Below are 24,053 nucleotides of genomic sequence, written 5' to 3' on the forward strand. Positions count from 1 at the left end.
CAACACGAGTGGGAAGAAACGTGACCCTGAACGCTCTGCGGTTTTCCCTATTGGCAGATGTTTGACAGGTAACAAGATAAACGCCTGGAGCACAGGATGCTGTTTTGTTATTTGTGTAACATTTAGAAACTAATCTCACAGCAATACCGAGATTCCTAATTCTAGTTATATAATGAATGCTGGAAGTTTTTCTTAAAAGTCAGAATACGTTGAATATATTAGGACATGAGAGGACATATTTGTAATAACTTATTTTTCTTTCTCCTCTTTTCCTACTAATCGCAGACTGACAGGGAGATAGACTTTGCGGAGATCAGCAAGGGGACCTGGAGATGGGGGGAAACAAGCAGGAAGGGAGGAGAAGTAGTAAAAAGGACCAAGATGCAATATATATGTATCAATATCCCACGAGAAATCTATTCTTTTTGTCTAACAAACATGTACTGATAAAATAATTTTTTAAAATAAAATGACAATCTCAGTAGATTGTTTACTGAACTGCACTGCTTTAAAGTGTTTTCTGGAAATCTTGCTGTCCTCAAAGGACAACTTAAAAGTCCCGTAGTATCCAAAAATTTAATCTTTTTCTTTCAAAAGAGGAGCTCGTTTTTGGTCGTCTGCTCCACATCCACATTGTAAGTAGAAAGTAAGGCTGAGGAACCAGCAAGAATATCAATCATAGCACACAGTTGCTTGGTCCCTGCTTTCCTTTGCTTCTACACCAAATCCTAAATTCAAATGCTAGCTTCACATTCTTTGTTGCCAGTAACTTTTATCTCCTGCCTCCTGCTCACATCCCGGGTAGGGTAGTTCTACTCCAGCCACTCTGTGAGGAGTTCACAGCTTTTTCTAAAAACACATCACAAACAAATTTCTAAACTGCCTGAAAAATTTAGCGTTCCCACACCGGGAGTCGAACCCGGGCCGCCTGGGTGAAAACCAGGAATCCTAACCGCTAGACCATGTGGGACACGACGAAAAGTGACGCGCGATCTAGCAAATTGAGTCTTTCTCCAAGACTTCCGCTCTCCGCCCCGCTTGTCAACCTGAAACTTCTCTCTGCGCATGTGCCTACTGTGCAGGTTTTAACCCCTTCAAGGCCTCGCTTTGTTCCGTCTTTTACAGGACCTCCCGATCCTTGTTCGGTGTATACCCGACCCTTTTGTAATCTAATCCGATCTCCTGGTCCTAGATTCCAAGTCGACAATGACGTGGACACGGATTGGATGCGCCATTTTTCATTTTTCTCTAAAACCCCTGCAGCGTACGAAGGGACTGGTGTTGGAAGGGTAGAGGCTTTCCCAGACCGCCGGGCGGAGGCCAAGCTGGGCCAGCGGCTCCCGGGACGGCACCCGTGCACCAGCTCCACTGAGCCTGCCCTGGCGTCTGGCCTCCTCTTTGCCCTGCTCAAGACTGGCCACGGGCACCATCCTGTCCCTAGAAAGTTGATCTTTTCTCTGAAGAAACAGAAACCGAACTGAGGACTGCCTGGAAGCCCGGAACATTCCGGGTTCTGTTGACTCGACGGCTGAAGGCAGGATTTGTGTCCCTCAGAACAGGCTGTGGTGGTCTGTGAAGGTAGCTTCCATGGGTGGAAATTCCTTGTGGCTTCCGAACCCTCCCTTGACTTGAACGGCGTTTCATTGGGAGCAGTTTATGCTTCAGCATAGCTTTATGTTTGGATTAGGAAAGCACAAAGAGCCACTCATTCGGACTGGGCAGCGTACAAGGGCTGTGTCTCTTCGTGCACCTTGTGGCTTTAGCTGTACTCAGTTGTTTTCACTAGCAACAGACACTTTGTAACCCCTTTAAAAGTTAAGCTCCCTCTTGCTCCCCACATGCCACGGGGACTTAGTACTCGCTGCCCCTCTGACTGAAGCCCCTTCAGTGTGACCCTCAGCATCAAGAGGGGGCGCACAGAACAGATCCAAAGCAGAAACCGCTCTGCCAAGATAAAGCTCCCTAGCGGGAGGGAACCAATTCAACAAAATCAAAACTTAAGATCCCTCTAAAGAAAAACTGGAAGGATTGACTGCAAACCTGTAATGCATATTGGACACTTTCAAATGTGTTTGCCCACTTAATTTTCATGGTATGTATACCTGTGAGGTTGATAGGTCTCATCCACATTCTAGGTGGATCTTCCTAAAGGTGTATAATCTTTGAACAGTTTCATGTATTTATTTATGTAAATAAATAAACAGCTGCTTTCCTTTTGAGAACATCTGCTTTGAACACCAAAAAAAATCCTTTCCAAAACCAGCCTCATCAACTACAGGATACTTGGCATGCATACTTCCCAATTTAAGGACCCAGAGATTTGGTATGTACTTTTCAGTTTTGTATTTCTGTGTAGTAGTAATTCTTCTTTAAAAGTGTCTTACTGGTTTTAAAGGTTAAATTTCTCAGTGTAGCCCCCACCTGCCTCGCAAGCACAAGGTCCCAAGTTCAATTCCTGGTACCCAACCACCCCCCAAAAAAGTCTCTCAGTGTAACTTTGTTGGATGGACACCATCCTTAGGATGTAACCAAAATGCAAGTTTACTTTTGTCTCACACTCTCCCCAAACTGAAATTTGTTCCATTTTTCTCTTCATTGGAAGAAAATTTGAGCAAGAACAGAAAGCCTTTATGGTCTCAGTAATAAAACACAGTTGAGGATAATATGCTATTCAATAACTCAATTTTAGTTTTACTGTCTCCATTAAGGATCATTTTTCTCCTATCTCCAACCCAACCACCTCACCCCCAGCTTGGGCATTGATTTCACGCTAGAAGCAGACGTTGCCGGGTCCAGCTTCTGCTGGCTCACAAGAGCCAGTTGTGGGCTTCTCTTCCTGACTCAGTTCCGTGACATCACATTAGTAGCCTGAGATGGCCACTCTGAGAGCATTCACACCATGGAAATTGGCACATGCTACAAGGAGGGGGGCGGGGGGGGAGTTGCTTGGAGAAGTGGTGAGCTGGTTAAAAAATAGTGATGTGTCAGTTAAATATTTACCAGGCCTGATTCTCTTCTCACTTCTTTGGCCTTCTTCTCTTGGAGGCTCTAGGGCAGGGAGAGAAGGAGAAAGGGAAGACAGAAGTTCCTACTGGACGGCTACTGTCCAGAGTCACCTTCCTGCTTCCTGGGTTTGCACTTTAGAGCTGACTTTTTCTCACTGGACTTGTTTGGGCCCCATTGCAAGGAAGATAGCATTGTTTGGCCTCAGACCAGTAGTACCGGGATCACCAGTAGCTTTGTTCATTCACATCCCCAGCACCACCTGCCCCTGGACTCCCAAATGAAGCCTTCAGGGCCTAGGAGTCTGAATTTTAACAAGCCTCACCCTAGAGATGATTTTGATGGCACTATTTTCTGAGAGACATGGAACTCCAAGACCATAAGTTACCTTCAGTCTCTAACAACCCATGATTCCCAAAGCTCCACATCTCTGATCAGTTTCTATTATTTTCCTTTTTGCCCAAAGCCCTGCAAAAATATGGCTTCTGGTTGTCTGTTAAATAAAAGCTAAATTCCCTGGACAAGCCTTGGGGCCAGCTTTCCATATTCCATGCCAGGCACTGCCAGCCCCTCTTGCCATGTTCTCTCTGCCTCATGAGTCCCTTTGCTCTGCCTGACTCTCCTTTCCACATATGACCCCAACTGCACAGCCCCATGTAACTTCCTCAAGTCCTTTACAAAGGGAACTCTCCTTTCTTTCTTTCTCTTTCTTTCTTTCTTTCTTTCTTTCTTTCTTTCTTTCTTTCTTTCTTTCTTTCTTTCTTTTTTTTCCTTTGGCACTGGCAATTGAACTCAGGACCTGGTTCGGCACCACTGAGCTAAATCCCCGGCCCTTGGAAAATCCCATTTCTTCCAAATACCAAAGCATAGACCTTTTAAAAGTGGTGATACAGCTTATGCCTTGCCACTCTTACTAGTTATTTAATAGGAATGTCTATGAATAAAAATCAGATTTCATAATCCTCTGGGAACCTAGTCCTGTACTCAATCATTCTGCCAAGTAGTCCTTCCTTTTATCTAACTTAAATACTTCCTGCTGTACTTCGGTGTAACAGTTGCCACCTTTTACTCTCCAGCCTGAACAAAATGCTCCAGGGAGGATGAGGAGCCAAGAGAATTTTTGCAGTTTAACCAGACCAGTAAGTGAACTGCGTTTCTCAGACTGATTCTCTCTGGGCAGCTATCCTATTTTATCCACCATTTGATACTGGAAAAAAGCCTCAAACATATTGTACTTGCCAAACATCTACATTAGCCAAAGTGATGTAGGGTGTGATTCAGGCCTGTGTTTGCCAGTCATTTAGGGCTAAAGATGGTTTCCATTTCAGTGGGCCAAAGAGTCATCTTTGTAAGGGCAACAGAAATAAAGACCAATTAAATTCCAGTCTCCCAAGGAGAGCTCTTGCCAGCATAGCCTCTCAGCCTATGGCACAAGGTTAAGCTCGGAGCTCTTCTGGGTAACATAAGAGCCCCTGCTCACTGGGCAAAGTGAGTCAATCTTCATAGCCTAACACTAGGTTCAGTTTCTAAAACTGGATCTGATCTAGAGGCCACTGGGATGACAGAGCTTCCTCAAGAGCTTATTTAGTTCATATAACTCTGTTGCTCACCTCTGTCCCAAATCTAGTAACTCCTCTTTATCCTATGACTCAAGTCAAGCATCCTGACCTCCTCACTCTGTATTCAGTGGGCCACTCTATCCTTCTCTGAACCAATCTTATATCCCTGCTTCCTTCTCTGTGGTGGACTGTATGCTCTCTGATGGCAGAGTCTGGTTCAAATCCTTTTGTATCCCCAGCTTCTAGAACAATTAGCATACATAATACTTCAAGAATTAATCTTTTCAACACTTAGTATAGGGTTGTGTGATTGATCACTTCATCCATTCATTTATTCCATAATAAATCTCAGAGGAATAGGCCTGATTTCTACCTAGCACCTAAGCTACAAAGCAAATTGAGAATCTCAGAGGGCCATGATCTTAATATTTGAATAACTGCAACTTAGAACAAGAAATCACATGGCTGTCTCCTAATATTCCACACATATACTCTTTCTTTTCCCCCAGATTTTCTCTTCATCAGTCTGACAGTAGCTATTGCCAGACCATCATCCTACTGACCTTCATCTCTTTTTCCTACTAAGGCTCAGACGTGGGGTAAGATGTGCTTATCTTATTTTTTGGAGGATCGCTTTCAGTAATGGTGATCCAAGGTACTCAGTGGCCTGGCATCTTAAAAACTTACCCATTGTGATGACCTCTTTTTCCATGCTGCCATTGCTCAGATATTGAAATCCTGGTCCTCCGAGACATTCAATTAATTTGTTTTGCCCCTTGTATGCTAAGGGGAAATCAATTTTGGCCTTGTCTAAGAGGTTAAATTTACTCTAATTCATTTTTGGACTTCCCACCAGTAGTTCTGAGTTGAGTGAATTGTCTAAACTCATTTTATTCCTTCCCTATGAAATAATCAGTCTCAATTATCATCAATGGATCCATGACCAGAGATTATGTCAAGTTCGATGTTCATCATGGCACCCAGTATATATTTGACAGTGCTTGATATAAAAAATGATAGCTATCACATATAGGATTCACTCTGCTGAATACAATTCTGAACACTTTAATCCTCACAATGACCTAATGAGATCAGTGCAAATATTATTCCCATTTTATAGAGAACTAAGATATAGAACAGTTAAGTAACTTGCTCAAAGTCTGACAACTTATAAATCACAAATGGAGAATTCATATCCATGCATTTTGCTCTGGAATCTGAACTCAATATTGTCTTCATATATCTTAATAAATGTGCCTCTTCTAATAGGAGCATATTGAATAAAATAGGAGACTGTCATTAATAATGATAATCCCTCCGGCGACAATGACAGTATACAGTCTGAACCTTGATGATATCTTTTGGAGTGAGGGAGGAATGTGCTGGGCTCTTCTTAAATTGGTGAAAATAGACATTTCATGATCTAAGACATCATAGATGTCAACATTGGCGTGGAGAAGTCATCTGCCCCAATGCCTTCTTCCTCATCATTTACTATATTTCATAAGTCTTGCCTCCTTTGTGATTGTTCAAAAATAAATGAAAGTTTCCCTCTCTCAAACCATGTCCTATGACTCAAGGCAAGCATCTGAACTTCTCCAAACAAGACTCCACCTCAAGGTCTTTGCACTTGTGTGAGAGAAGAAAGAACTTTCCAGACCAAGGAACTATCTTTATGGCTTGCTTCCTCACCTTTGTCAAAGCCTTTAGAATTGTCTAGACATAGAAATCTCATAATTTCCTCTCTAATTTCTCCTCTCAGAAAGGACTTTGCTATTGTTCACTGATTAATTGATTCAGGGAGTCAACAAACCAGGCCCAAAGATTCATGAAGCTTAAGACACTCTATCCTTCTAAAGGTACAACCTATTTGACATTCCAGTTAATGGGAGCTCAATTTTCCCAGTTGGTTCCAGCCAAAAACTCTGGAATCAATCTCTCTCTCTCTCTCCCTCCCTCCCTCTCTCCCTCCCTCCCTCCCTCTCTCTCCCTACATCTAATCTTATACATCCAGATTTTCATCACTTCTCCCATTTCTCTGGCAAGCCACCATCATCCCTTTTTTTTGTTCAAAAATAAATGAAAGTTTCCCTCTCTCAAAGAATCTCTAACTCCTGCTTCTGGGGCCCACCGGGTCCTAACCTGAAGCCTATTATCTGGCAGAGGGAATCTCTTAAAACAAAGCCAATAAATCACTTTTCCCCTCAAAACCCTCCAGCAGCTTCTCACTCAGAATAAAAGCCAAAGTCCCAGCTGTGCTCTTCAAGGCCCTATACAACAACTACCTCCCCCAAGTTCTCATCTTGCCTCTTTGTCCTGCACTGGGCTCCAGCCACACTACTGTCCTTGTCATTCTTTGTATTCTCTAAACAAGACCCCACCTCAGGGTCTTTGAACTTGTGTGGGGAAAGAAAGAACTTTCCAGACCAAGGAACCATCTTTATGGCTTGCTCCTTCACCTTTGTCAGAGCCTTAGCAATGGTCTTCTTGGTGACTTTTAATGGCTTATGTCTTGATGTCCTCCCACCAAAGCCACATGCAGTCATCAGTGGGGCTTTTCAGAGGTGGCTGGATCTAAAGTGTATAATGCTAGGATCATGAGTGTGTGATTACCAAATTCATCCACTGATAGGTTTGGCATAGTTCTGGGTGTGGGTAATGGGAATGTACACTCTGCATATGAGTGTTACCCACCCTAAGGGCATGTAGCCTGGATAGAATATAAGGGACAGAAAGAGGGCTGCTATCATCACTTGCTGCTTCTTTGCTACTTCACTGCTTTGCTGCCTTCTGCCTGCCATGAACTATTTCTCCTCTGCAATGTTCCTCTACCATGCCACCCTGCCTTGGAGCCAGCCAACTATGAACTGAAATGTCTCCAAACTGTGAGCTAAATAAACCTTTTCTCCTTTAACTTTGAGTATTTTGTCTCTGCAATGAGAAAAATACTTAAGACACCTCCCCTGTCCTGTTTGTCTAGAATTTCCATAACCTGCCTTTCCTGCTTTATATTTTCTCATTAAAACTTACAGATATTTGACACATTATGTGTTTTACATATTTATCTTGCTTGTTGTCTGTCTTTCTGATGGAGCACAAATATATTTTGCCATTGTGCTCAGTGCTATATCCCCTGCCTTGAGCAAGACTTGACATTCAATAAATACTTGTTGAACAAAAAAATGAATGGAGACAGCTTCACAGGTGACTGCATTCAAGAGCACTCTAAGTGGTATAGGCAGTGACCACTGTGAGCATCGAGAGGTGAAAGATCATTTCTAGGAAGGGCAATCACAGAAATGTCAAAAGGCAGGTAGGATTTTAACAATTAGGAATCTTTGGGTCAGTGTAGTAGTGGAGACAGCATAGCATATGAGGGTATAATGTGAGCAAAACCAAGGAAGATTATTGTTATAAACAGCACATCTGAGGCCACTCGGAGACAAACTTTGTGAGAAAAAAGGTTTATTCCAGTGAAAATAGACTGAAATTGGGGGCAAATCTCAGCAGCTAGCTAGGAAGAGCCAAGTTTATTACATTCATGTGTGGATGGGCTTACATCAAGGGATAAATATCTATAGCTAGCTGGGAAGGGGTTTAGGCTTATATAGGTCTTGAAAAGGGGACTATTATCATAAGGAATGTTTATGACAGAGCGTCCAAGGATGGCCAGCATAGGTGTGCAGACAATTACTGAACTTCTCAATGCTGAAGAGATTGTATACTTCATCCTGAATTTTCTTTATGGCCATCTTTCCTGTTTACTGAGAATAGCCTATTGTTTGCTGAGAGCAGCCTGTTTGCTCGCAAAGGTTTCATTCAGGCCAGGCATGACAATTGTATGTAGAAGACATGCTGATGGGAGGTGGCACAGCCCAGTGTGGTGACAGTGGAAGTTCCTAGAGTAGGCAGCACTGAAGACTTAGACCAGGGCACTGAGATTTCACCTGCACCCCAAGGAATTAGGGTTTTATGAATCAAGATTCCATACCAAGAGCTGCTTCCTGCTGATATGTCCCTACCATAGCTTACTCTATTGGCACCTGTGCTCTACTTTACCTACAGGAAAAAACAGCATTTCCTAGTGACCCTCAAAAAGCAGAAACCCACATGCACTGTGGCTAACCCATCTCCTTCTATTATTTCCCTCAGTAAAATGGAAAGCCAAGAACAAGCAATGCTTGTTAAGGCAGAAGCAGAGATGCAAGGGAGAGGCTTTGCAGCAGAATCAGAATGAGCAGCAGCAGCATTCCTATGGTAACCAAGAAGACCAGCCAATGAGAAACCCAAAGGCTATTCAGCCAGAGCTCACTATGGCAATGAGTCAGCCACCATCATTTGGGTTTGGCCAGAGACTCAAAGGCATCAGAGGAGTGAGAATGCTTTACAGTGGAAAGCAGGGGAAGGTTTCAGGCTTCCTCTGTTAGAGGCTTTTGCATGAGGAAACTGGAAGTAGGTATCTAGAAGGGGACGGCCTGTGGCATTGGTTTGTGGTATGTTTTCCTTTTCTCTGGTTGGTTCTAAGACGGAAATGAGGACAAAACTTAGGGAAAGTCAGTTATCAATCAAGTCCTAGACATCTGGACCCATTACAGACATTACTGTTTAGCTTCTGGATTGTTACTAGAACTAGGTGTGTGACTTACTCTAAGTCTGACTTATAGCAGGCTGACTTCCTGAGCTGTTGGCGATAGGTAAAGGGCTGGTTTCCTGGGCAGGCTGCTGCAGGTCATGGATCACAGGTCTATAGTTGGTCCATTTGAGTACTCAGTTTCTCCTTCTCAAGAGGGTCAACAGTGTGCCTGACATTTCAGAGCTCCTCTTCAGGACAACACACAATCCATCTTCTCAATCCCTCCTTCCACTCGCCAGCCTGGGCCCCTCAAAGCTGAATCTTTCCTTCACCTTTTCTTCACTGTAACAACCATCCTACCTTGCTTACTTGAGCAAGATGTCTCCTTTACATTTAAAGCTACTTTGAAATTACCTCTATGCAGTGCCTGATAGGCCAAAATGCCCCAGTTCCCCTTTTCTTTCCAGATATTTAAATGTAATTTATTTATTTATTTATTTACATCATAGGGTATTGACAAAAATAATAGTGACTATGTCCATTTCCCAACTGTTGAGGATAGTGCCACATATAGAAAAGTCTTTAGTCAATGGTTCTGAATGATTGATGACCAAGCTACACCTTAGCAAAATTGAGAGCAACTCCAGTCAACTATTTGGAAGAGTTTCAGATAACCTATTGTCTTAGTCTGTTTTCTGTTACTATAAAAAAGTGGTACTGCTTGCTATAAAAAAAAAGTGATCGCCATGGATCCCAGTTGAATTCAGTTGACTTATGAACTCAATTCATTCAAGAGGGCTGGTTGTAACTCAAGTTGGTCAATTGAAGGCTCAGGCTCCCCTACACAGCCTTCAAATTCTCTCTTCTGTATACAGGCAGATCTCAGTGTCCTTAGAGAGACATTGGCCCAGGATTTCTTAATTAACTCCACAAAGGAAAGGATATTGTAATGTTCCTTCCAGGACTCTTTAAGGGTTAAATCTGTTTCTGAGACCATTTGGAAGCATAAGTGACCTGTATTCAGGTTATAACTCAAGACTTTGTTCATAAGTTAAAACTAAAATTCCGGTCCTAACCCAAGTTGTTCATATGTCAGGACAGTTGTAACTTGAGGCTCCACTATATACATATATATACACACACATATATACGTATATATGTGTGTGTGTGTGTGTATATATATATATATATATATATATATCTCCCTCTATGACTGTGGGTTTTACATCTGTGGATTCAGCCAACTGTGGATCAAAAATATTCAGGGGGAAAGTTGTGTGTGTACTGAACATGTACAGAGTTTTTTAAAATTTTGTCATTATTCCCTAAATAATACAATGACTATTTCCATAGCATCTTTATTATATTAGATGTTATAAGTAATCCAGAGATGATTTAAAGCATATGAGAGGAAGTATATGGCTTATATGCAAATATACATTGTATTAGATATAACAAGTAGTCTGGAAATGATTTAAAGTACATGGAAAGATGTGCATGGGCTATATGCAAATTCTACAACTTTGTACAAGGGATTTGAATGTGTGCAGATTTGGATATTCACAGGGGTCCTGAAACCAGTCCCTCTTAGATACCAAGGGACAACTGTACATAGTCACTAATTAAATTAAATTCCCACTTATTATAACTATTAAACTAAAAGCCACATGGTAATAACAAGAATGAAATAGACTTTCCATATTCACAATCAAAACTACAAAATAACCTGGGTATAATAAGGGCTAATATAACAGTATCCCATGATGACAATAATTACATAATAAATATAATGAGCAAGAAAAACCATAGATCAAAATCAACTTCTGGAACACCTCAAATCTGCAATTATCCACCATGAATGCTTGATGTGGCCCAAATTTTTGTCCATCCTCCAGTTCTAGCACCATAGTTAAGATCCATCCAATTAAAATCAATGGATTAAAAAATAAATAAATGGATTTTTTAAAAAAACTGCCCATTATAAAACTTTCACTTATATAGTATTATATAAATTATATATTTATACAGTCTTACGTATCACTGTTCTAAAATAGAAACAATACACAAACTATTTTACTTTCTGTTGAAATTTTTGTGTAGTTTATTTGGATTCAAATTCTGGATTCAAAAAGTGTAGTCAGGAGGGCCAACACCAAATCTTAAGAATGTAAAACCACTCCATTAATTTTATAAACTCTGAGCTTTGCTCCCTGTTCTTTCTCGCCTCTGATCCTCTCTTGAATTAAATCCATCACCTCCCTGGAATTCAGGTAAGGTCCAGAGGGAATGCAAATAATAAACACCACTTTTCGTTTGCATCAGGCTTTAGAGCTTACAAATCAGCTCACATACTAAAGTCATGTGGGCCACGGATCGTGGGTGAGATACAATCAAATAGCTGTTGTGCTTTATTTCTTAAATATATCAGTCACTGTCAGGGTGAGACTGACACAGGAATCTGTACACGCTCTATGACAAGCCCATAAAATTGCATGCAATCTAATAATGCTGTTAACGGGCCTATCTGCCTGGATTGTGACAACATGTTTCTTCCTCCTCCATCCAGCATACCCTGAAAAATAGGCCAGGTAATCACCTGTAGTGCTGAGTAATAATATAATACCACAGGATTTCCAAGTCAGCTCTCCATAGCTACTCCCCTTCCTCACCCAAAGGAAGATAACATGTTCAAATTAATGCTGAAGACCCTCAGACAACTCCCCACCTGCCTCCCAGTCATGGATCATTCCCTCCTCTCACTTTTTAACCTCTAGTCAAACAGGCTTTTTTGTTATCCGGGGTCAAACTTGGGACCTTGCGCTTGTGAGGAAGGCACCAGAACCACTGAGCTAAATCCCCAGCCCTAAACAGGCTTTTAAAAGCTCCTGCTGGTTATTTCTATCCTCTGTGAGGTTGGGGCTGGATCTCTAATCCATGCAGACAGGGGACATGGAGGAATACAGGGAAGCTACTGGCTTCCTAGTCCTGTGAGGATGACCATGACTATAACACCTCATTTAGTACCAGCAGTTGGCTACACCAGCACCAGTTGCTTATGGTTTTTCCAGCAATTCCTGAACCAGCTTATCACCACCACCTCCCCCTCACCCCACCCCACCACCAAGACACCAGCACTAACTGGCCAGCATCCACTCAGCAGAAGTCTGAGTGGCCCCCTCCATTTAGTGCCATTGTGTCTTTATGAATCGCTCTGTCTCATATGTATTCCTGCTATACTGTATGTTAGCAACCAGGAGGTCCTCAACAGAGCTGAGCCAGCATTGGTGCCATGCTCTTTAACCTTAAAATTGTGCACTAAATAAACCTCTTTACCTTTTAAATTATACAGCTTCAGGAATTTCATTATCAAAATGGAAAACTGACTAATATTGCCCTTGGCTGCTCTGACCCCATTCATTGCTGCTCATTCAACTACTAAATACCAGACAGTGCTTGAAGCTGGAACATAACAGAAAACACAAACAGATATGTCTTTTTACACAATAAAGGCACAGACTTTACAGTGGAGTAGAAAGAGACAAATCAAATTAACACACAAGTAAACACAGTGGAACCTGGGTTCACGCATTTAATTCATTCCATGATTATAGAAAAGATGGTTACATGTTCATGCAGGAAAGATGGCCACGTCATGTTCATCACCTGATGCAGAGTTCACAAACAAAAACAAAATTTTGCCAAATGCTTCTGTTTGTGAATCAAATTGCAAGTAAACAAAAGCATTCATGAACGGAGGTACCATTGTATAACACTGCAACTGTGGTAACTGCTGAGAAGGTAGGACTTGGTGCTGAATATGTATAAATGGAGGACCTGACTCCCTTAGGCAAGTCAGGAAAGGTTTCCTGAGGAAGTGATGATTGACCAGGGACCTAGGCTTCAGCAAACAATAAGACAATAAGGGAAACGGAAGAGTTTTCCAGGTGCAGAGAAGAGCAAAGCCTCCTAGCAGAAGGAAACACAGTGAGGAAACATCCCAATCCAACCAAGGTCAAAAAGCAGGAAATTTAGCCCAAATTACACAACTCTTGGGTTACTCCCATCACACTACCAATCTTCCTAGTCAGCAACCACTGTCTTCTTTCTACTCAAAATCTACACAGGTCCATCAATTAATTAAAACTCACTCCAGAGGGGAGAAAAATTACACAGTGTATCATGTTTTTTAAAAAGTGCAAAAGCTCGAGCCATCAAAACTGAAGACCTTACCGTGGAATTCAGTTTGTTGTTTCTTTGTTAGGTGTCCTGAGTCTTGGAGATGGTCTGTCAGCAGTACTCAAAAGTGTGGTCCCTGAGCCAGCAGCACAGGGCAACTCCTGTGACCTCATTAGGTATGTATGTTCTCAGCCCCCACTCAAAATCTTTGAATCAGAAACTTGAGAGGTGGGACCCAGCAACCTGATTTAATAAGCAAGAAACCCTGCATGGGCTTCTGTGTACACACAGTGGTCTACGTCAATGGTTCCCTAACCTGTCTAGTCATTCTCATCACCTAGGGAGTGTTAAAATATTCTTCCACCACACTTTAGTATCTATAAAAATCAGATTCTCAGGGCAGGATTTGTGAAACTATAATTCAGATGATCAGCCTGGTTTTGAATCCATGGTTCTATATCAGAGCAATATAGTGTCTGACAATTAATTTCCAAATGCCATTTGTTCTTGCCAGTTAATTAAGGGTAATAACTACCTCAGGCTATTCAAGCCAAATTCAATACATAGCTGTTTTTAGTTTGTTTGTTTGTTTTGGTATTGGGAATTGAACTCAAGACCTTGTGCTTTCGAGGCAGGGGAGGAGCCACTGAGCTAAATACCCAACCCTCAAATTCAGTAGAGTAAGTCCCCCACTTATGAAAGAGTTCCATTCTGGGAGAAGGTTTGTAAGTCAGATTTATTTGTAAGTCTGACAAAGTGAGTCTTACAGACCTTTGACACAAATATACAATGTAAAGCATAAAAAAACCAAACACACACAAATACAGTAAGTACTGTATTACTGTACATTATTGCACTGTACAGTAAGCACACAGCAGCAAAACTGTGACATTGTCCGGCAGACATGTGAGCTACTTACACAATTTGTTCACATCTGCATTCATAATGTGAGGTCCATTCATACAGTATCTGTGAAAGTTTGCAACTCGAATGTTCGTAAATCAAGTACTTACTGTACATAATTTGATGGATAGCTTCCATTTTCTTAGCTCTTTGATTTTAAGATAATGTCTTTCAAAAAAGATTTCCTATTTTGACATTTATTGATAAATGTCTGTCTCAGTCTCATATCATGATAGTCACAAAGTGTATATTTAATAAATGGTTACAAAATTCAAGTCTTGTTATTTTAACTCCGGCCTGAAATTCTGTTCTGGAAAGCATCCCCAAGTTTTAAAATATCAAAAAAGTGTCCAGTCCTGTAAAATCTGTACCCAATTCAGAACTTTTCTTTCTGTATCTGAAAAGAAATAGATTTTCTATTATAGTAATTCAGAACTGTTTTAAATAAGTATACAAATGGGAGAAATTAAGACAATCTCATTTAAAAACAGAAAACCCTTCCAAAGCTAAAAAGAGCAGGTATTATCTTAGATTCATTACTATCCAAAATCATTTTCAAAAGTTTCCCATCTTAGGACTTTCCCATATCCTGAGATTTATACAGCTCATCTGTAATTTAAGTTCTTAAGCAATTGCTGTATATGACTTACTTTTATCAAGACATAAGAAGGTCATAGACCCAGGGAGGAGAAAAAAAATCAGTGGCCATTTTAACATTTTTTAAAAGGCCTAATTATTGGTTAGGATATCTTCAGACAATTTATGGTTAGGGCTGGCAATCTGATTACGTAAAATCTGAATTCATTTAATGATTGCTCCTACCACTCCAATGAAACAAACAAACAACTTCAGTAGTTTTAGGAAATGGAACAGAGGATAGCAAAGAAGAAAAGGTGGCCTTAAGTTACTTGGCCCTAGAATATATCAAGAAGAAATCACAATCTATAAAACTACATAATAATAATGGATTATTTCCTATGGTATGGTATGAGAGAGACAGAGAGAGAGAGAAGAGGAGAGGAGAGGACAGGAGAGGAGAGGAGAGGAGATCCTTTTGCAGAGCACAAAACCTGGAAGGCAGTATCAAGAAGATAAATACCACCTGCTGCGCAAGCGCAAGGACCTGAGTTCGTTCGATCCCTGGTACCAAAAAAAAGATAAATGATTTCGGGCCGAGGATTTAGCTCAGTGATTCTGCTGCTTGCCTCAGAGTTCAATCCCTGGAACAACAGAAAAAAAAGAAGATAAATGATTTTATCTATGGAAGTAGAGGATTAGAGCAAAAAAATGCCTGAGGCCCTCTTGCACAGTTCCATAAATAGGCACTTTTTACAAAAGTAACAAATTTCTGTCTCATGTTATATGCAAAAAACCCTAAAATATAATATTACAAAAATATTAGAGAAAAATATTTTTGGGGGGATGACACTAAGGCCTAAAGCCATCAAAGAAACAGGAGTAGTTCCAATCTCACCAAAAGTTAAGACATTAATGAGAGAATGAAATATTTAACAAAAAATTGAGACCTATAGCAAAGTGTTTGGACAAGTCAAAAAGAAAACTACAAGCAATCCAATAGGAAAGTAAAGAATTAGATAAACAATACACAGAATACAATGGCCAATAATAAATAATAATATGAAAAAACGCATGGGTTCATTGGTGTTGGGGAAATGGAAAAATAATAAACACACAAACAAACCATTCTCTCACCCAACAAAGCAACATCAGTATTTTCTCTGCTGTGATAGGAAGGTCTGCTACATTTGCAAAACCTAACACTGGGGGGCCCAGTTCGGCTGCTCTGGACTGAGGGCTACTGGACCTGCAAGGAAAGGCTTCCCTCCCCAGCCAGTACCATACGAATATGGAGAGGGAAGCATGGACACTACGTGGTCCTTCTTCCAGTCTCACTTCATCCTGAAGCACCTGAATGGCAAGGAGGGCCCAGTTGAACTGAGGAAACATTTAACTTGTTTTAAGTTACGCTGTCTTGTACTCTGGCCCATCCCATGTATCAGTAAAGCCAGCTAAAAGATTTATAGCTTAGTGGTAGATCACTTGCCTAGCATGTGTGAAGCCATGACTTCAATCCCCAGCATGGAGTGGGGGTGGGAGGTGCAATACATTGGTAAGTGCACAAATGAAAAGAAATTCTCATGACCTGTCAAGAGTTTTCAAAAAGACAAAAAGATGTAATATATACAGCTCAAAAGATTTAACTTTTTAATAAGGGACCCGCCCTAAGATGACAGAAAAGAATGATGGGATATGATTACAAAGTTAGGCACTAAAGTGGTTAATATCCTATAAGGCTAAAAATAATGTAACCACTTCTTTCCTTCCCTTCTTTTCTACCACAGAAAAATAATGTATCTCTTTACCAGACAATTATTTATCAATACCATACAAATAAACATCTAGCATTACAGTTTGAGTCCAGGTTAATACCATATTTCCAAGAAAATAAAACCTAACTGGAAAATAAACCCTAGCATGATTTTTCAGGATGCTTGTGATATAAGCCCTAACCTAAAGCTAAGCCTCAGTTAAGATCATCAGCCAGATGGACACATTTAGTACATCCGTTGCAACACACAATGGACGTACTGAATTATAAAATAATATATATTATTAATACTTGAGATAAATGAGAATATAAATTATAATTATGTGTAAATACCAAGTGGTTGTATTCAGAGAAGAAGTAAATGACTATGTAAAGAGATGAAATCAAGACTTACTGTCAAATAACCAAGTGAAGCATAGACACAAGGCATGAATAACGTGCACTTGATAACAATGGACATGGTTGTTTCTACTATGGATCTTCGTAATTCAACATGTCATATGTTGTAACAGATGTTTGGTTACAAGACTTCTTCTCACTCTTAAAAATGATTAAGATATTTAACATCTTTTGTTTATGTAGATTAATATCCTAGAAGGCTAAAGAAGCACTGGAAATTAAAACAAAAAATTTAAACATAAATTCATTTAAAAACACTACACATGCATTTACAGATTAATATAAATAAATTCTATTTTTAATACAAAAACATTGGTGACATTTTAGTTTTCTAAATCACCAGGGTTTCAAAATAACTTATTGATGACAATAATTAGATATGACATGTACTAATAAAAAAAATTGGGAAAAAAAAATGTGAACTGAGGGATGGAACAGACAATAAAGGATTATTTATAAGAAAGAATTGGAAGAGAGCAAGGACATAGTGGGGAAAGAACTTACAGTACCACCCATGCAACTTTAGACAGAGCCAACACTCAGGACAAGGTGGTGAGACAAGGGATCAAGATGCACTGGGCATTAAGTCCTGTGGCAGAGATTGTGCTATTTCAGATAATATCTCACATAATTTTATAAATATTACCTCATTTAATTCTGCAAAAAAATAATCACAGACATGACAGAGGCTATAGCAAGAATGACCAATAGTTACTAAGACTACAGAAAAAGTACTGAGTTAATTCCTAATGACTGACATATGTATATTTTCAATCTACCATCTTAGAAAATTCCGGAAAATGCAAGATCAAGGACGCCTTTCCATTAACTGTTATAGTGATGAGATCAAACATCCTGTAACCTTTGGAAAACTACTGTGCATTCATAAAAGAATGAGATTGAAAGGGGAAGTTAATATCTTAGAATTATGAAGTTTCAATTTCACAAGCTTCAAGTCTCAAGGAATTTTTAAAATATACTTTTAATGAGTGCAATTTGATAAGCCTTTTAAAGGCCACTTGACTTTTGATCTTCAGACCATACTACAAAAATATTCAGATAGGCACACATACAGACACAGTGTATTTCACTTGTGTATTCAGCACTGTTCACTACGATACCAATAACTTTAGAGAAAAACTGGAAATAACTTTTTTTCTGATATGGGGGATCAAACTCAGGATCTTGTGCTTACAAGGCAGGCACGGCACCACTGAGATAAATCTCTGGCCCCGGAAATAGATTTCTTCATAGGTGATGCAATTGTAGCTACTCAGGAGGCTGAAGCAGGAGGAATCAAAGTTGCGGGCCACAAATCCATGCAATTAAGAATGAAAAGGGTGAAATCACAGCAGACCCAGCAGAAATCCAGAGGATCATCAATACCTACTTCCAGAACCTATACAACAATAAGATGGAAAACACAGAAGAAATGCACAGATTCTTAGATACATATGAATTACCAAAGTTGAATGAAGAAGACCTAAAAATTCTTAACAACCCAGTATCAACCAATGAAATTGAAAATGTAATTAAAAACTTATCAACTAAGAAAAGCCCAGGCCCTGATGGCTTCACTGCTGAATTCTACAAGACATTTAGAGAGGAACTGCTGCCACTACTGTTTAAACTCTTCAATGAAATTGAAAGGGAAGCAATACTCCCAAATTCATTCCTGGAAGCAAGCATCACCTTGATCCTCAAAGCAGAGAAAGACCCAACCGAAAAGGAGAACTATAGGCCAATCTCACTAATGAATATAGATGCAAAAATCCTTAAAAAGATACTGGCAAACAGAATGCAGAAGATCATCAAGAAGATCATACACCCTGATCAAGTGGGATTCATCCCAAGTTTCCAGGGATGGTTCAATAAACACAAATCAAACAATGTAATACGCTATATCAATAGAGCCAAGGACAAAAACCATATGATTATCTCCATAGACGCAGAAAAAGCATTTGACAAAATCCAACATGCATTTATGATAAAAACCCTACAAAAAATTGGAATAGATGGTCTCTACCTCAAACTGATAGAAGCCATCTATGAAAAACCAACAGCCAATATCATGCTAAATGGTCAAAACCTGAAATCCTTCACACTCAAATCAGGAACAAGACAAGGATGTCCACTATCACCACTCTTGTTCAATATAGTTCTGAAAACATTAGCCATGGCAATTAGACTAGAGAAAGAAATAAAAGGAATAAAGATAGGTAATGAAGAAGTCAAATTGTCATTATTTGCAGATGACATGATACTCTATATAGAAGACCCCAAGAACTCCACCAAAAGTCTTCTAGACTTAATAACCAAATTCAGTCAAGTAGCTGGTTACAAGGTCAACACACAAAAATCAATAGCTTTCCTCTACACCAATGACAGACTCACTGAGAGAGAAATAGGGCAAATAATTCCTTTCACAATAGCATCCAAAAAACTGAAATACCTAGGAATCAACCTAAGAAAAGAAATCAAAGACCTCTTCTCTGAAAACTATAGCACTCTGAAAAGAGAGATTGAAGATGATATCAGAAAATGGACAGACATCCCCTGCTCCTGGGTAGGATTAATAGAGTGAAAATGGCCATACTTCCAAAACTGCTATATAGATTTAATGCAATTCCAATTGAGATCCCAGCAGCATACTTCACAGACCTTGAGAAAACAATCCAAAAATTCATTTGGAACAAGAAGAGAGCCAGAATAGCAAAAGCAATTCTAGGTAACAGAGACATGGCAGGGGGTATCACAATCCCCAACCTGCAACCATACTACAAAGCTACTATGATAAAAACAGCATGGTACTGGCAAAGAAACAGACCTGAGGACCAGTGGAACAGATTAGAAGATGCAGAAACAATGCCAGACACACTCAGCCATCTCATCTTCGACAAAGGAGCCAAACACCCTCACTGGAGGAAAGATAGCCTCTTTAATTAGTGGTGCTGGAAAAACTGGGTTTCAACTTGCCAAAGATTAAAACTAGATCTATATCTCTCGCCATGCACTAAACTAAAACCAAAATGGATTAAAGATCTAAGTATTAAAATAGGAACTCTGAACCAGTTGGACAGAGGTTAGGTAGAACTCTTGAAGACATCGGTGTAGGAAAAGATTTTATGAACAAAACCTCAGCTGCCCGTGAACTAGCACAAACAATCAACAAGTGGGATCTCTTATTAAAAAGCTTCTGCACAGCAAGAGAAACCACCAGCAGTGTGAAGAGACAACCCACAATGTGGGAAAAAATTCTCATGAGCTGTTCCTCAAACAAAGATCTGCTATCTAGAATCTATAAAGAACTTAAAAAGATCAGACCTCCCAAATTTAAAGACCCATTCCAAAAATGAGCATCTGAAATGAACAGACATTTCTCAGACAAAGAAGTAGAAATAGCAAATAAATACATGAAAAAATGTTCAACATCACTGGTCATTCGAGAGATGCAAATGAAAACAACGCTGAGATTTCACTTCACTCCAGAAAGAATGGCTGCTATCATGAAATCAACCAATAACCAATGCTGGCGGGGCTGTGGGGAAAGAGGAACCCTGCTCCACTGCTGGTGGGAGTGTAGACTGGTGCAAGCACTGTGGAAATCAGTATGGAGATACCTCAAAGAACTAGGACTGGAAGTCCCATTTGACCCAGCTATTCCCCTGGGAGGATCTTCCCCAAAGAATTAAAAGAATCATACCACAGTGATATATGTGCACACATGTTCATAGCAGGGCAGTTTTTGATAGCTAAAACTTGGAAACAGCCCAAATGCCCATCAACTGGAGACTGGATAAAGAAAATGTGGTTTTTTTATAAAATGGAGTACTACTCAGCCATAAAAAATGAGAAATTAGAGATATTTATAGCTAAGTGGATGCACATTGAGGCCATGCTCTTAAGTGAAATAAATAGGACACACATGTATAAATACCAAATGGTTTCTGTGGTGTGAGAAACTGAGAGTGTAAATAAGGACTAAAATGTATAATAGGTAATGTGAAATAGGAAGAAAAGGGGCAAAGGGGAAGGAAGTGGGAGGGCTGGGGGAAAGGATAGAAGGGAATGGGATTAATATAAAATGAAAAAATAGGAATAAAATCTTTGTAAATAGGGAGGAATGGAGGGGTTGAAGGGAGGGCTGGGCAAGGGTGAAAAATAAGAACCAAGAGAGATTATGTAAAGGTGCAAATTTCCAATGATGAATGTCATTATATTGTATACCTAAAATGTACCAATGATTAGAATGAATGATCGATAATGCAAAATAGGAAGAAAAGGTCCAAAGGGGTAGGGGTAGTGGGAGGGGCAAGGGAAAGGAAAGAAGGGAAAGGAAAAATGCTGAGAAATGGAAAAAATGGAAATAAAGTCTTTGTAAATAGGGAAGGGTGGAGGGGGTGAAGGGAGGGCTAGGAATGGGGAAAAAATAAGAACCAAGATGTATTATGTAAAGGTACAGTTCCCAATGAGAAATGTAATTGGGCTGTATACCTAAAATGTACCAATAAAAGAATTTAACAACAACAAAAAAAAGTTTCAGGCCAGCAAGACTCTGTATAAAAAATAAAGAGCTGGAGATGTAGTGCAATGCAAAGGTCCTAGGTTCAATCCCCAGTACTTCAAATACACAAAAAAGTAAAAATATATACATGCATATATACACACATGTATTTATATACACATGTACAGATACGAGACACGGTCAAGTGGATAAATTGCAAACTAATGTTTATGATGAATTTTCTATTTAAATAATTATAAATATATATACATTTTCAAAATATAGAAATATAGATTGTTAACAGTATCTCTGGGGAATATGATGTGAAAGGAATAAAATAGGGTAGAACAAATTTCACTTTCCCATTTATATTCTACTGATTTGCATTTTTATAATAACATGCACAAAAAAATACCCCAAACTAAAAACCAAGTAATGAGACACAATGACTAAATGCAATGTGGTGTACCAGATTGAATCTTTGTAAAGGACATTTGTGGAAAACTGATGAAATGTAAATAAAGCCTGTAACTTAGCTTTAAAAACTAAATAAAAACAGAAAAATAATCAGAGAAGCATATAGCTGCTAAACAGCAATGTTTTGTGAACAGGAAATGGTGGCATTCCCCAGGAGCTGAGGATTGGCTGGAACTGGAATTTGGAAATTGTTACACAACCTACAGAAATCAAACGAAGACATTATACTTTCTCCTGGGTGTACAAAGACTGATTTAAGTTGACTGGCTACAGATCAGCAGGAGACATCTGTCCCTTTCTTTATGAGAAGAACCAGGAAGTGCTCCAAGCTTTCACCACAATTGGTATTGCACAACACACACTGCCTGTAGGGTACAGTCCACAGCAACAGCTCTAAACACATTTTCTATTTGGGGTCTCGGTACATTTTGAGTATCTATTTTCCTTGTTACTATATTTATTCACATTTGTCAATTTTCTCCTTTCTCAACTTTGAGGCAGCCATCATCAAGTTCTCTGTCCACTTCCCCGCAAGAAGTCTGCAGTTACGCTATAGGTGACTGTACTGGACCAAGTCTGGCTCCTAAAGCAGTTGTTTCTTCCAGTTTCCCTGGTTTCTCTCTTAAAGTGACCTTTCTGTCTGTTCCAACCTTATTTATCAGGAACAAAAGAATGAATGGCCTAACTTTCAAGAGCTTAAAAAAAAAAAAGTATGAGCCTTGGAGTTTCAAAGACCATCACAAGAAAAACTGCCTCAACCTGTTCTCCGTGTGGCTTCCCTTACCTCCTCTCCCACCCAGTATCTGCTCTCAGCTGCAGCCAGGAATGCTACCACTTTTACAGTAAATTATTTCAAAATAGGTAGCCAGTCAGCCTCTCATCCCTGTTTCAGAATTCAAAATGTCTATAATTTAATGGAAAAGAGGAAGGTAACAGTGTTGGTAAATAAAATGAATGAGTTCCGCTTTTAAATGTGTCCAAAGCATAGTGTTAATATATATGACTCTTCTGATATACAAAGCAAGGTACAAATGCTACAAGATAATCTCAACTATATTATCTTTGAAAATTACGAGAATTTAGTTTGACTGGATGGTTGACATTATCAAGCAATTATAAACCCTTAAAGATATGGGTTTTTTTTTTAAAAAAAAAAACCTTTATCTACATACTGAAATATATGAGGATGAAATAATTGCTTCAAAATAGTCTCAGGCAGAGGAGGGTAGGTGGAGAGAAATGGATAAACTGTATTGAAATGAAAGTAAGACTAGCCACAGACTGATATGGTATTGAAGGCATTTGTTGATTTGAAGGGGTACATTACTTTGAATACTTTTTTATATGTTTGAAATTTTCCAAAATTAAATGCTTTTATAAAAAGTCATTAAAAGGAGAAAAATATTTTAAACAAAGATGATTGCTCCAAAAAGAGAAATACTTGTATAACAAATGAAACTGTATTAAAACAGTTGACAACTTTTCCTCTTTTATTCCAAATCCCTTGAAATATATTTAAAAATAACTACAGAATCCCAAAAGTGAAGGAATACAAGAAATAACAATATCAGAATACCAGTTTTTTTTTAAGTTTACCTTTCATGGTCTTTTTTTGTTGTTGTTGTTTTTTGAGACAAGGTCTATGTAGTTTACTCTGGCCTTGAAATCACTTTACAACAAAGAAGAGTATTATAAAAGATACTACTTGTAAACAATCATATGATGCTTTCATATCTCTGAAATGTTGATAAAATCAGCAATAAGAGGGCCAGGGATTTAGCTCAGCGGTTCCGCCGCCTACCTCACAAGTGCAAGGTCTCGAGTTCGATAACCGGTACCAAAAAAAAAAGAGCAGTAAGACAGGAATATAGGTTTGAACAATTAATAAACTAAATTTAAAAAACCTTGTATTCAAAACAAAGCACCCCATCCCTACAACTCATAGAATATTTACAAATATTGATCATGTATTCCCTAACATAGAAACTATAGAGGCTACATTCTATCCAATTGGAAATTTTAAACATACTTTTAAATAATTCCTAGGTTAAATATAATAAAATTACTCATTAGAAACAATAGTCTTCACAGCTTAAGATTCAGACATAG

At 39.2% G+C, this 24,053-nt stretch overlaps 1 long non-coding RNA gene and 1 other non-coding gene across 3 annotated transcripts; one reads left to right on the forward strand and one right to left on the reverse strand.

Annotated features, from left to right (window-relative positions):
* Nucleotides 1–898: 898 nt before the first annotated feature.
* Nucleotides 899–970, reverse strand: Trnae-uuc (transfer RNA glutamic acid (anticodon UUC)). The gene has a single exon. It is a non-coding gene; the product is annotated as a tRNA-Glu (tRNA).
* Nucleotides 971–1,051: 81 nt separating this feature from the next.
* LOC110348996 (uncharacterized) lies at nucleotides 1,052–23,505 on the forward strand. 2 transcript variants are annotated; one of them, XR_015445885.1, is made up of 4 exons: nucleotides 1,052–2,323; nucleotides 4,080–4,142; nucleotides 13,397–13,487; nucleotides 22,079–23,505. It is a non-coding gene; the product is annotated as an uncharacterized LOC110348996 (long non-coding RNA). The 2 variants fall into 2 exon arrangements; XR_002394651.2 differs by lacking the exon at nucleotides 22,079–23,505 and adding an exon at nucleotides 17,751–19,164.
* The last annotated feature ends 548 nt before the right edge of the window (nucleotides 23,506–24,053 follow it).

Source organism: Heterocephalus glaber, unplaced genomic scaffold (assembly GCF_053883595.1).
Source record: "Heterocephalus glaber isolate CG9 unplaced genomic scaffold, H.glaber_assembly_v1.0 deba00001666, whole genome shotgun sequence".
In the NCBI taxonomy this organism is placed as follows: Eukaryota; Metazoa; Chordata; class Mammalia; order Rodentia; family Bathyergidae; genus Heterocephalus; species Heterocephalus glaber.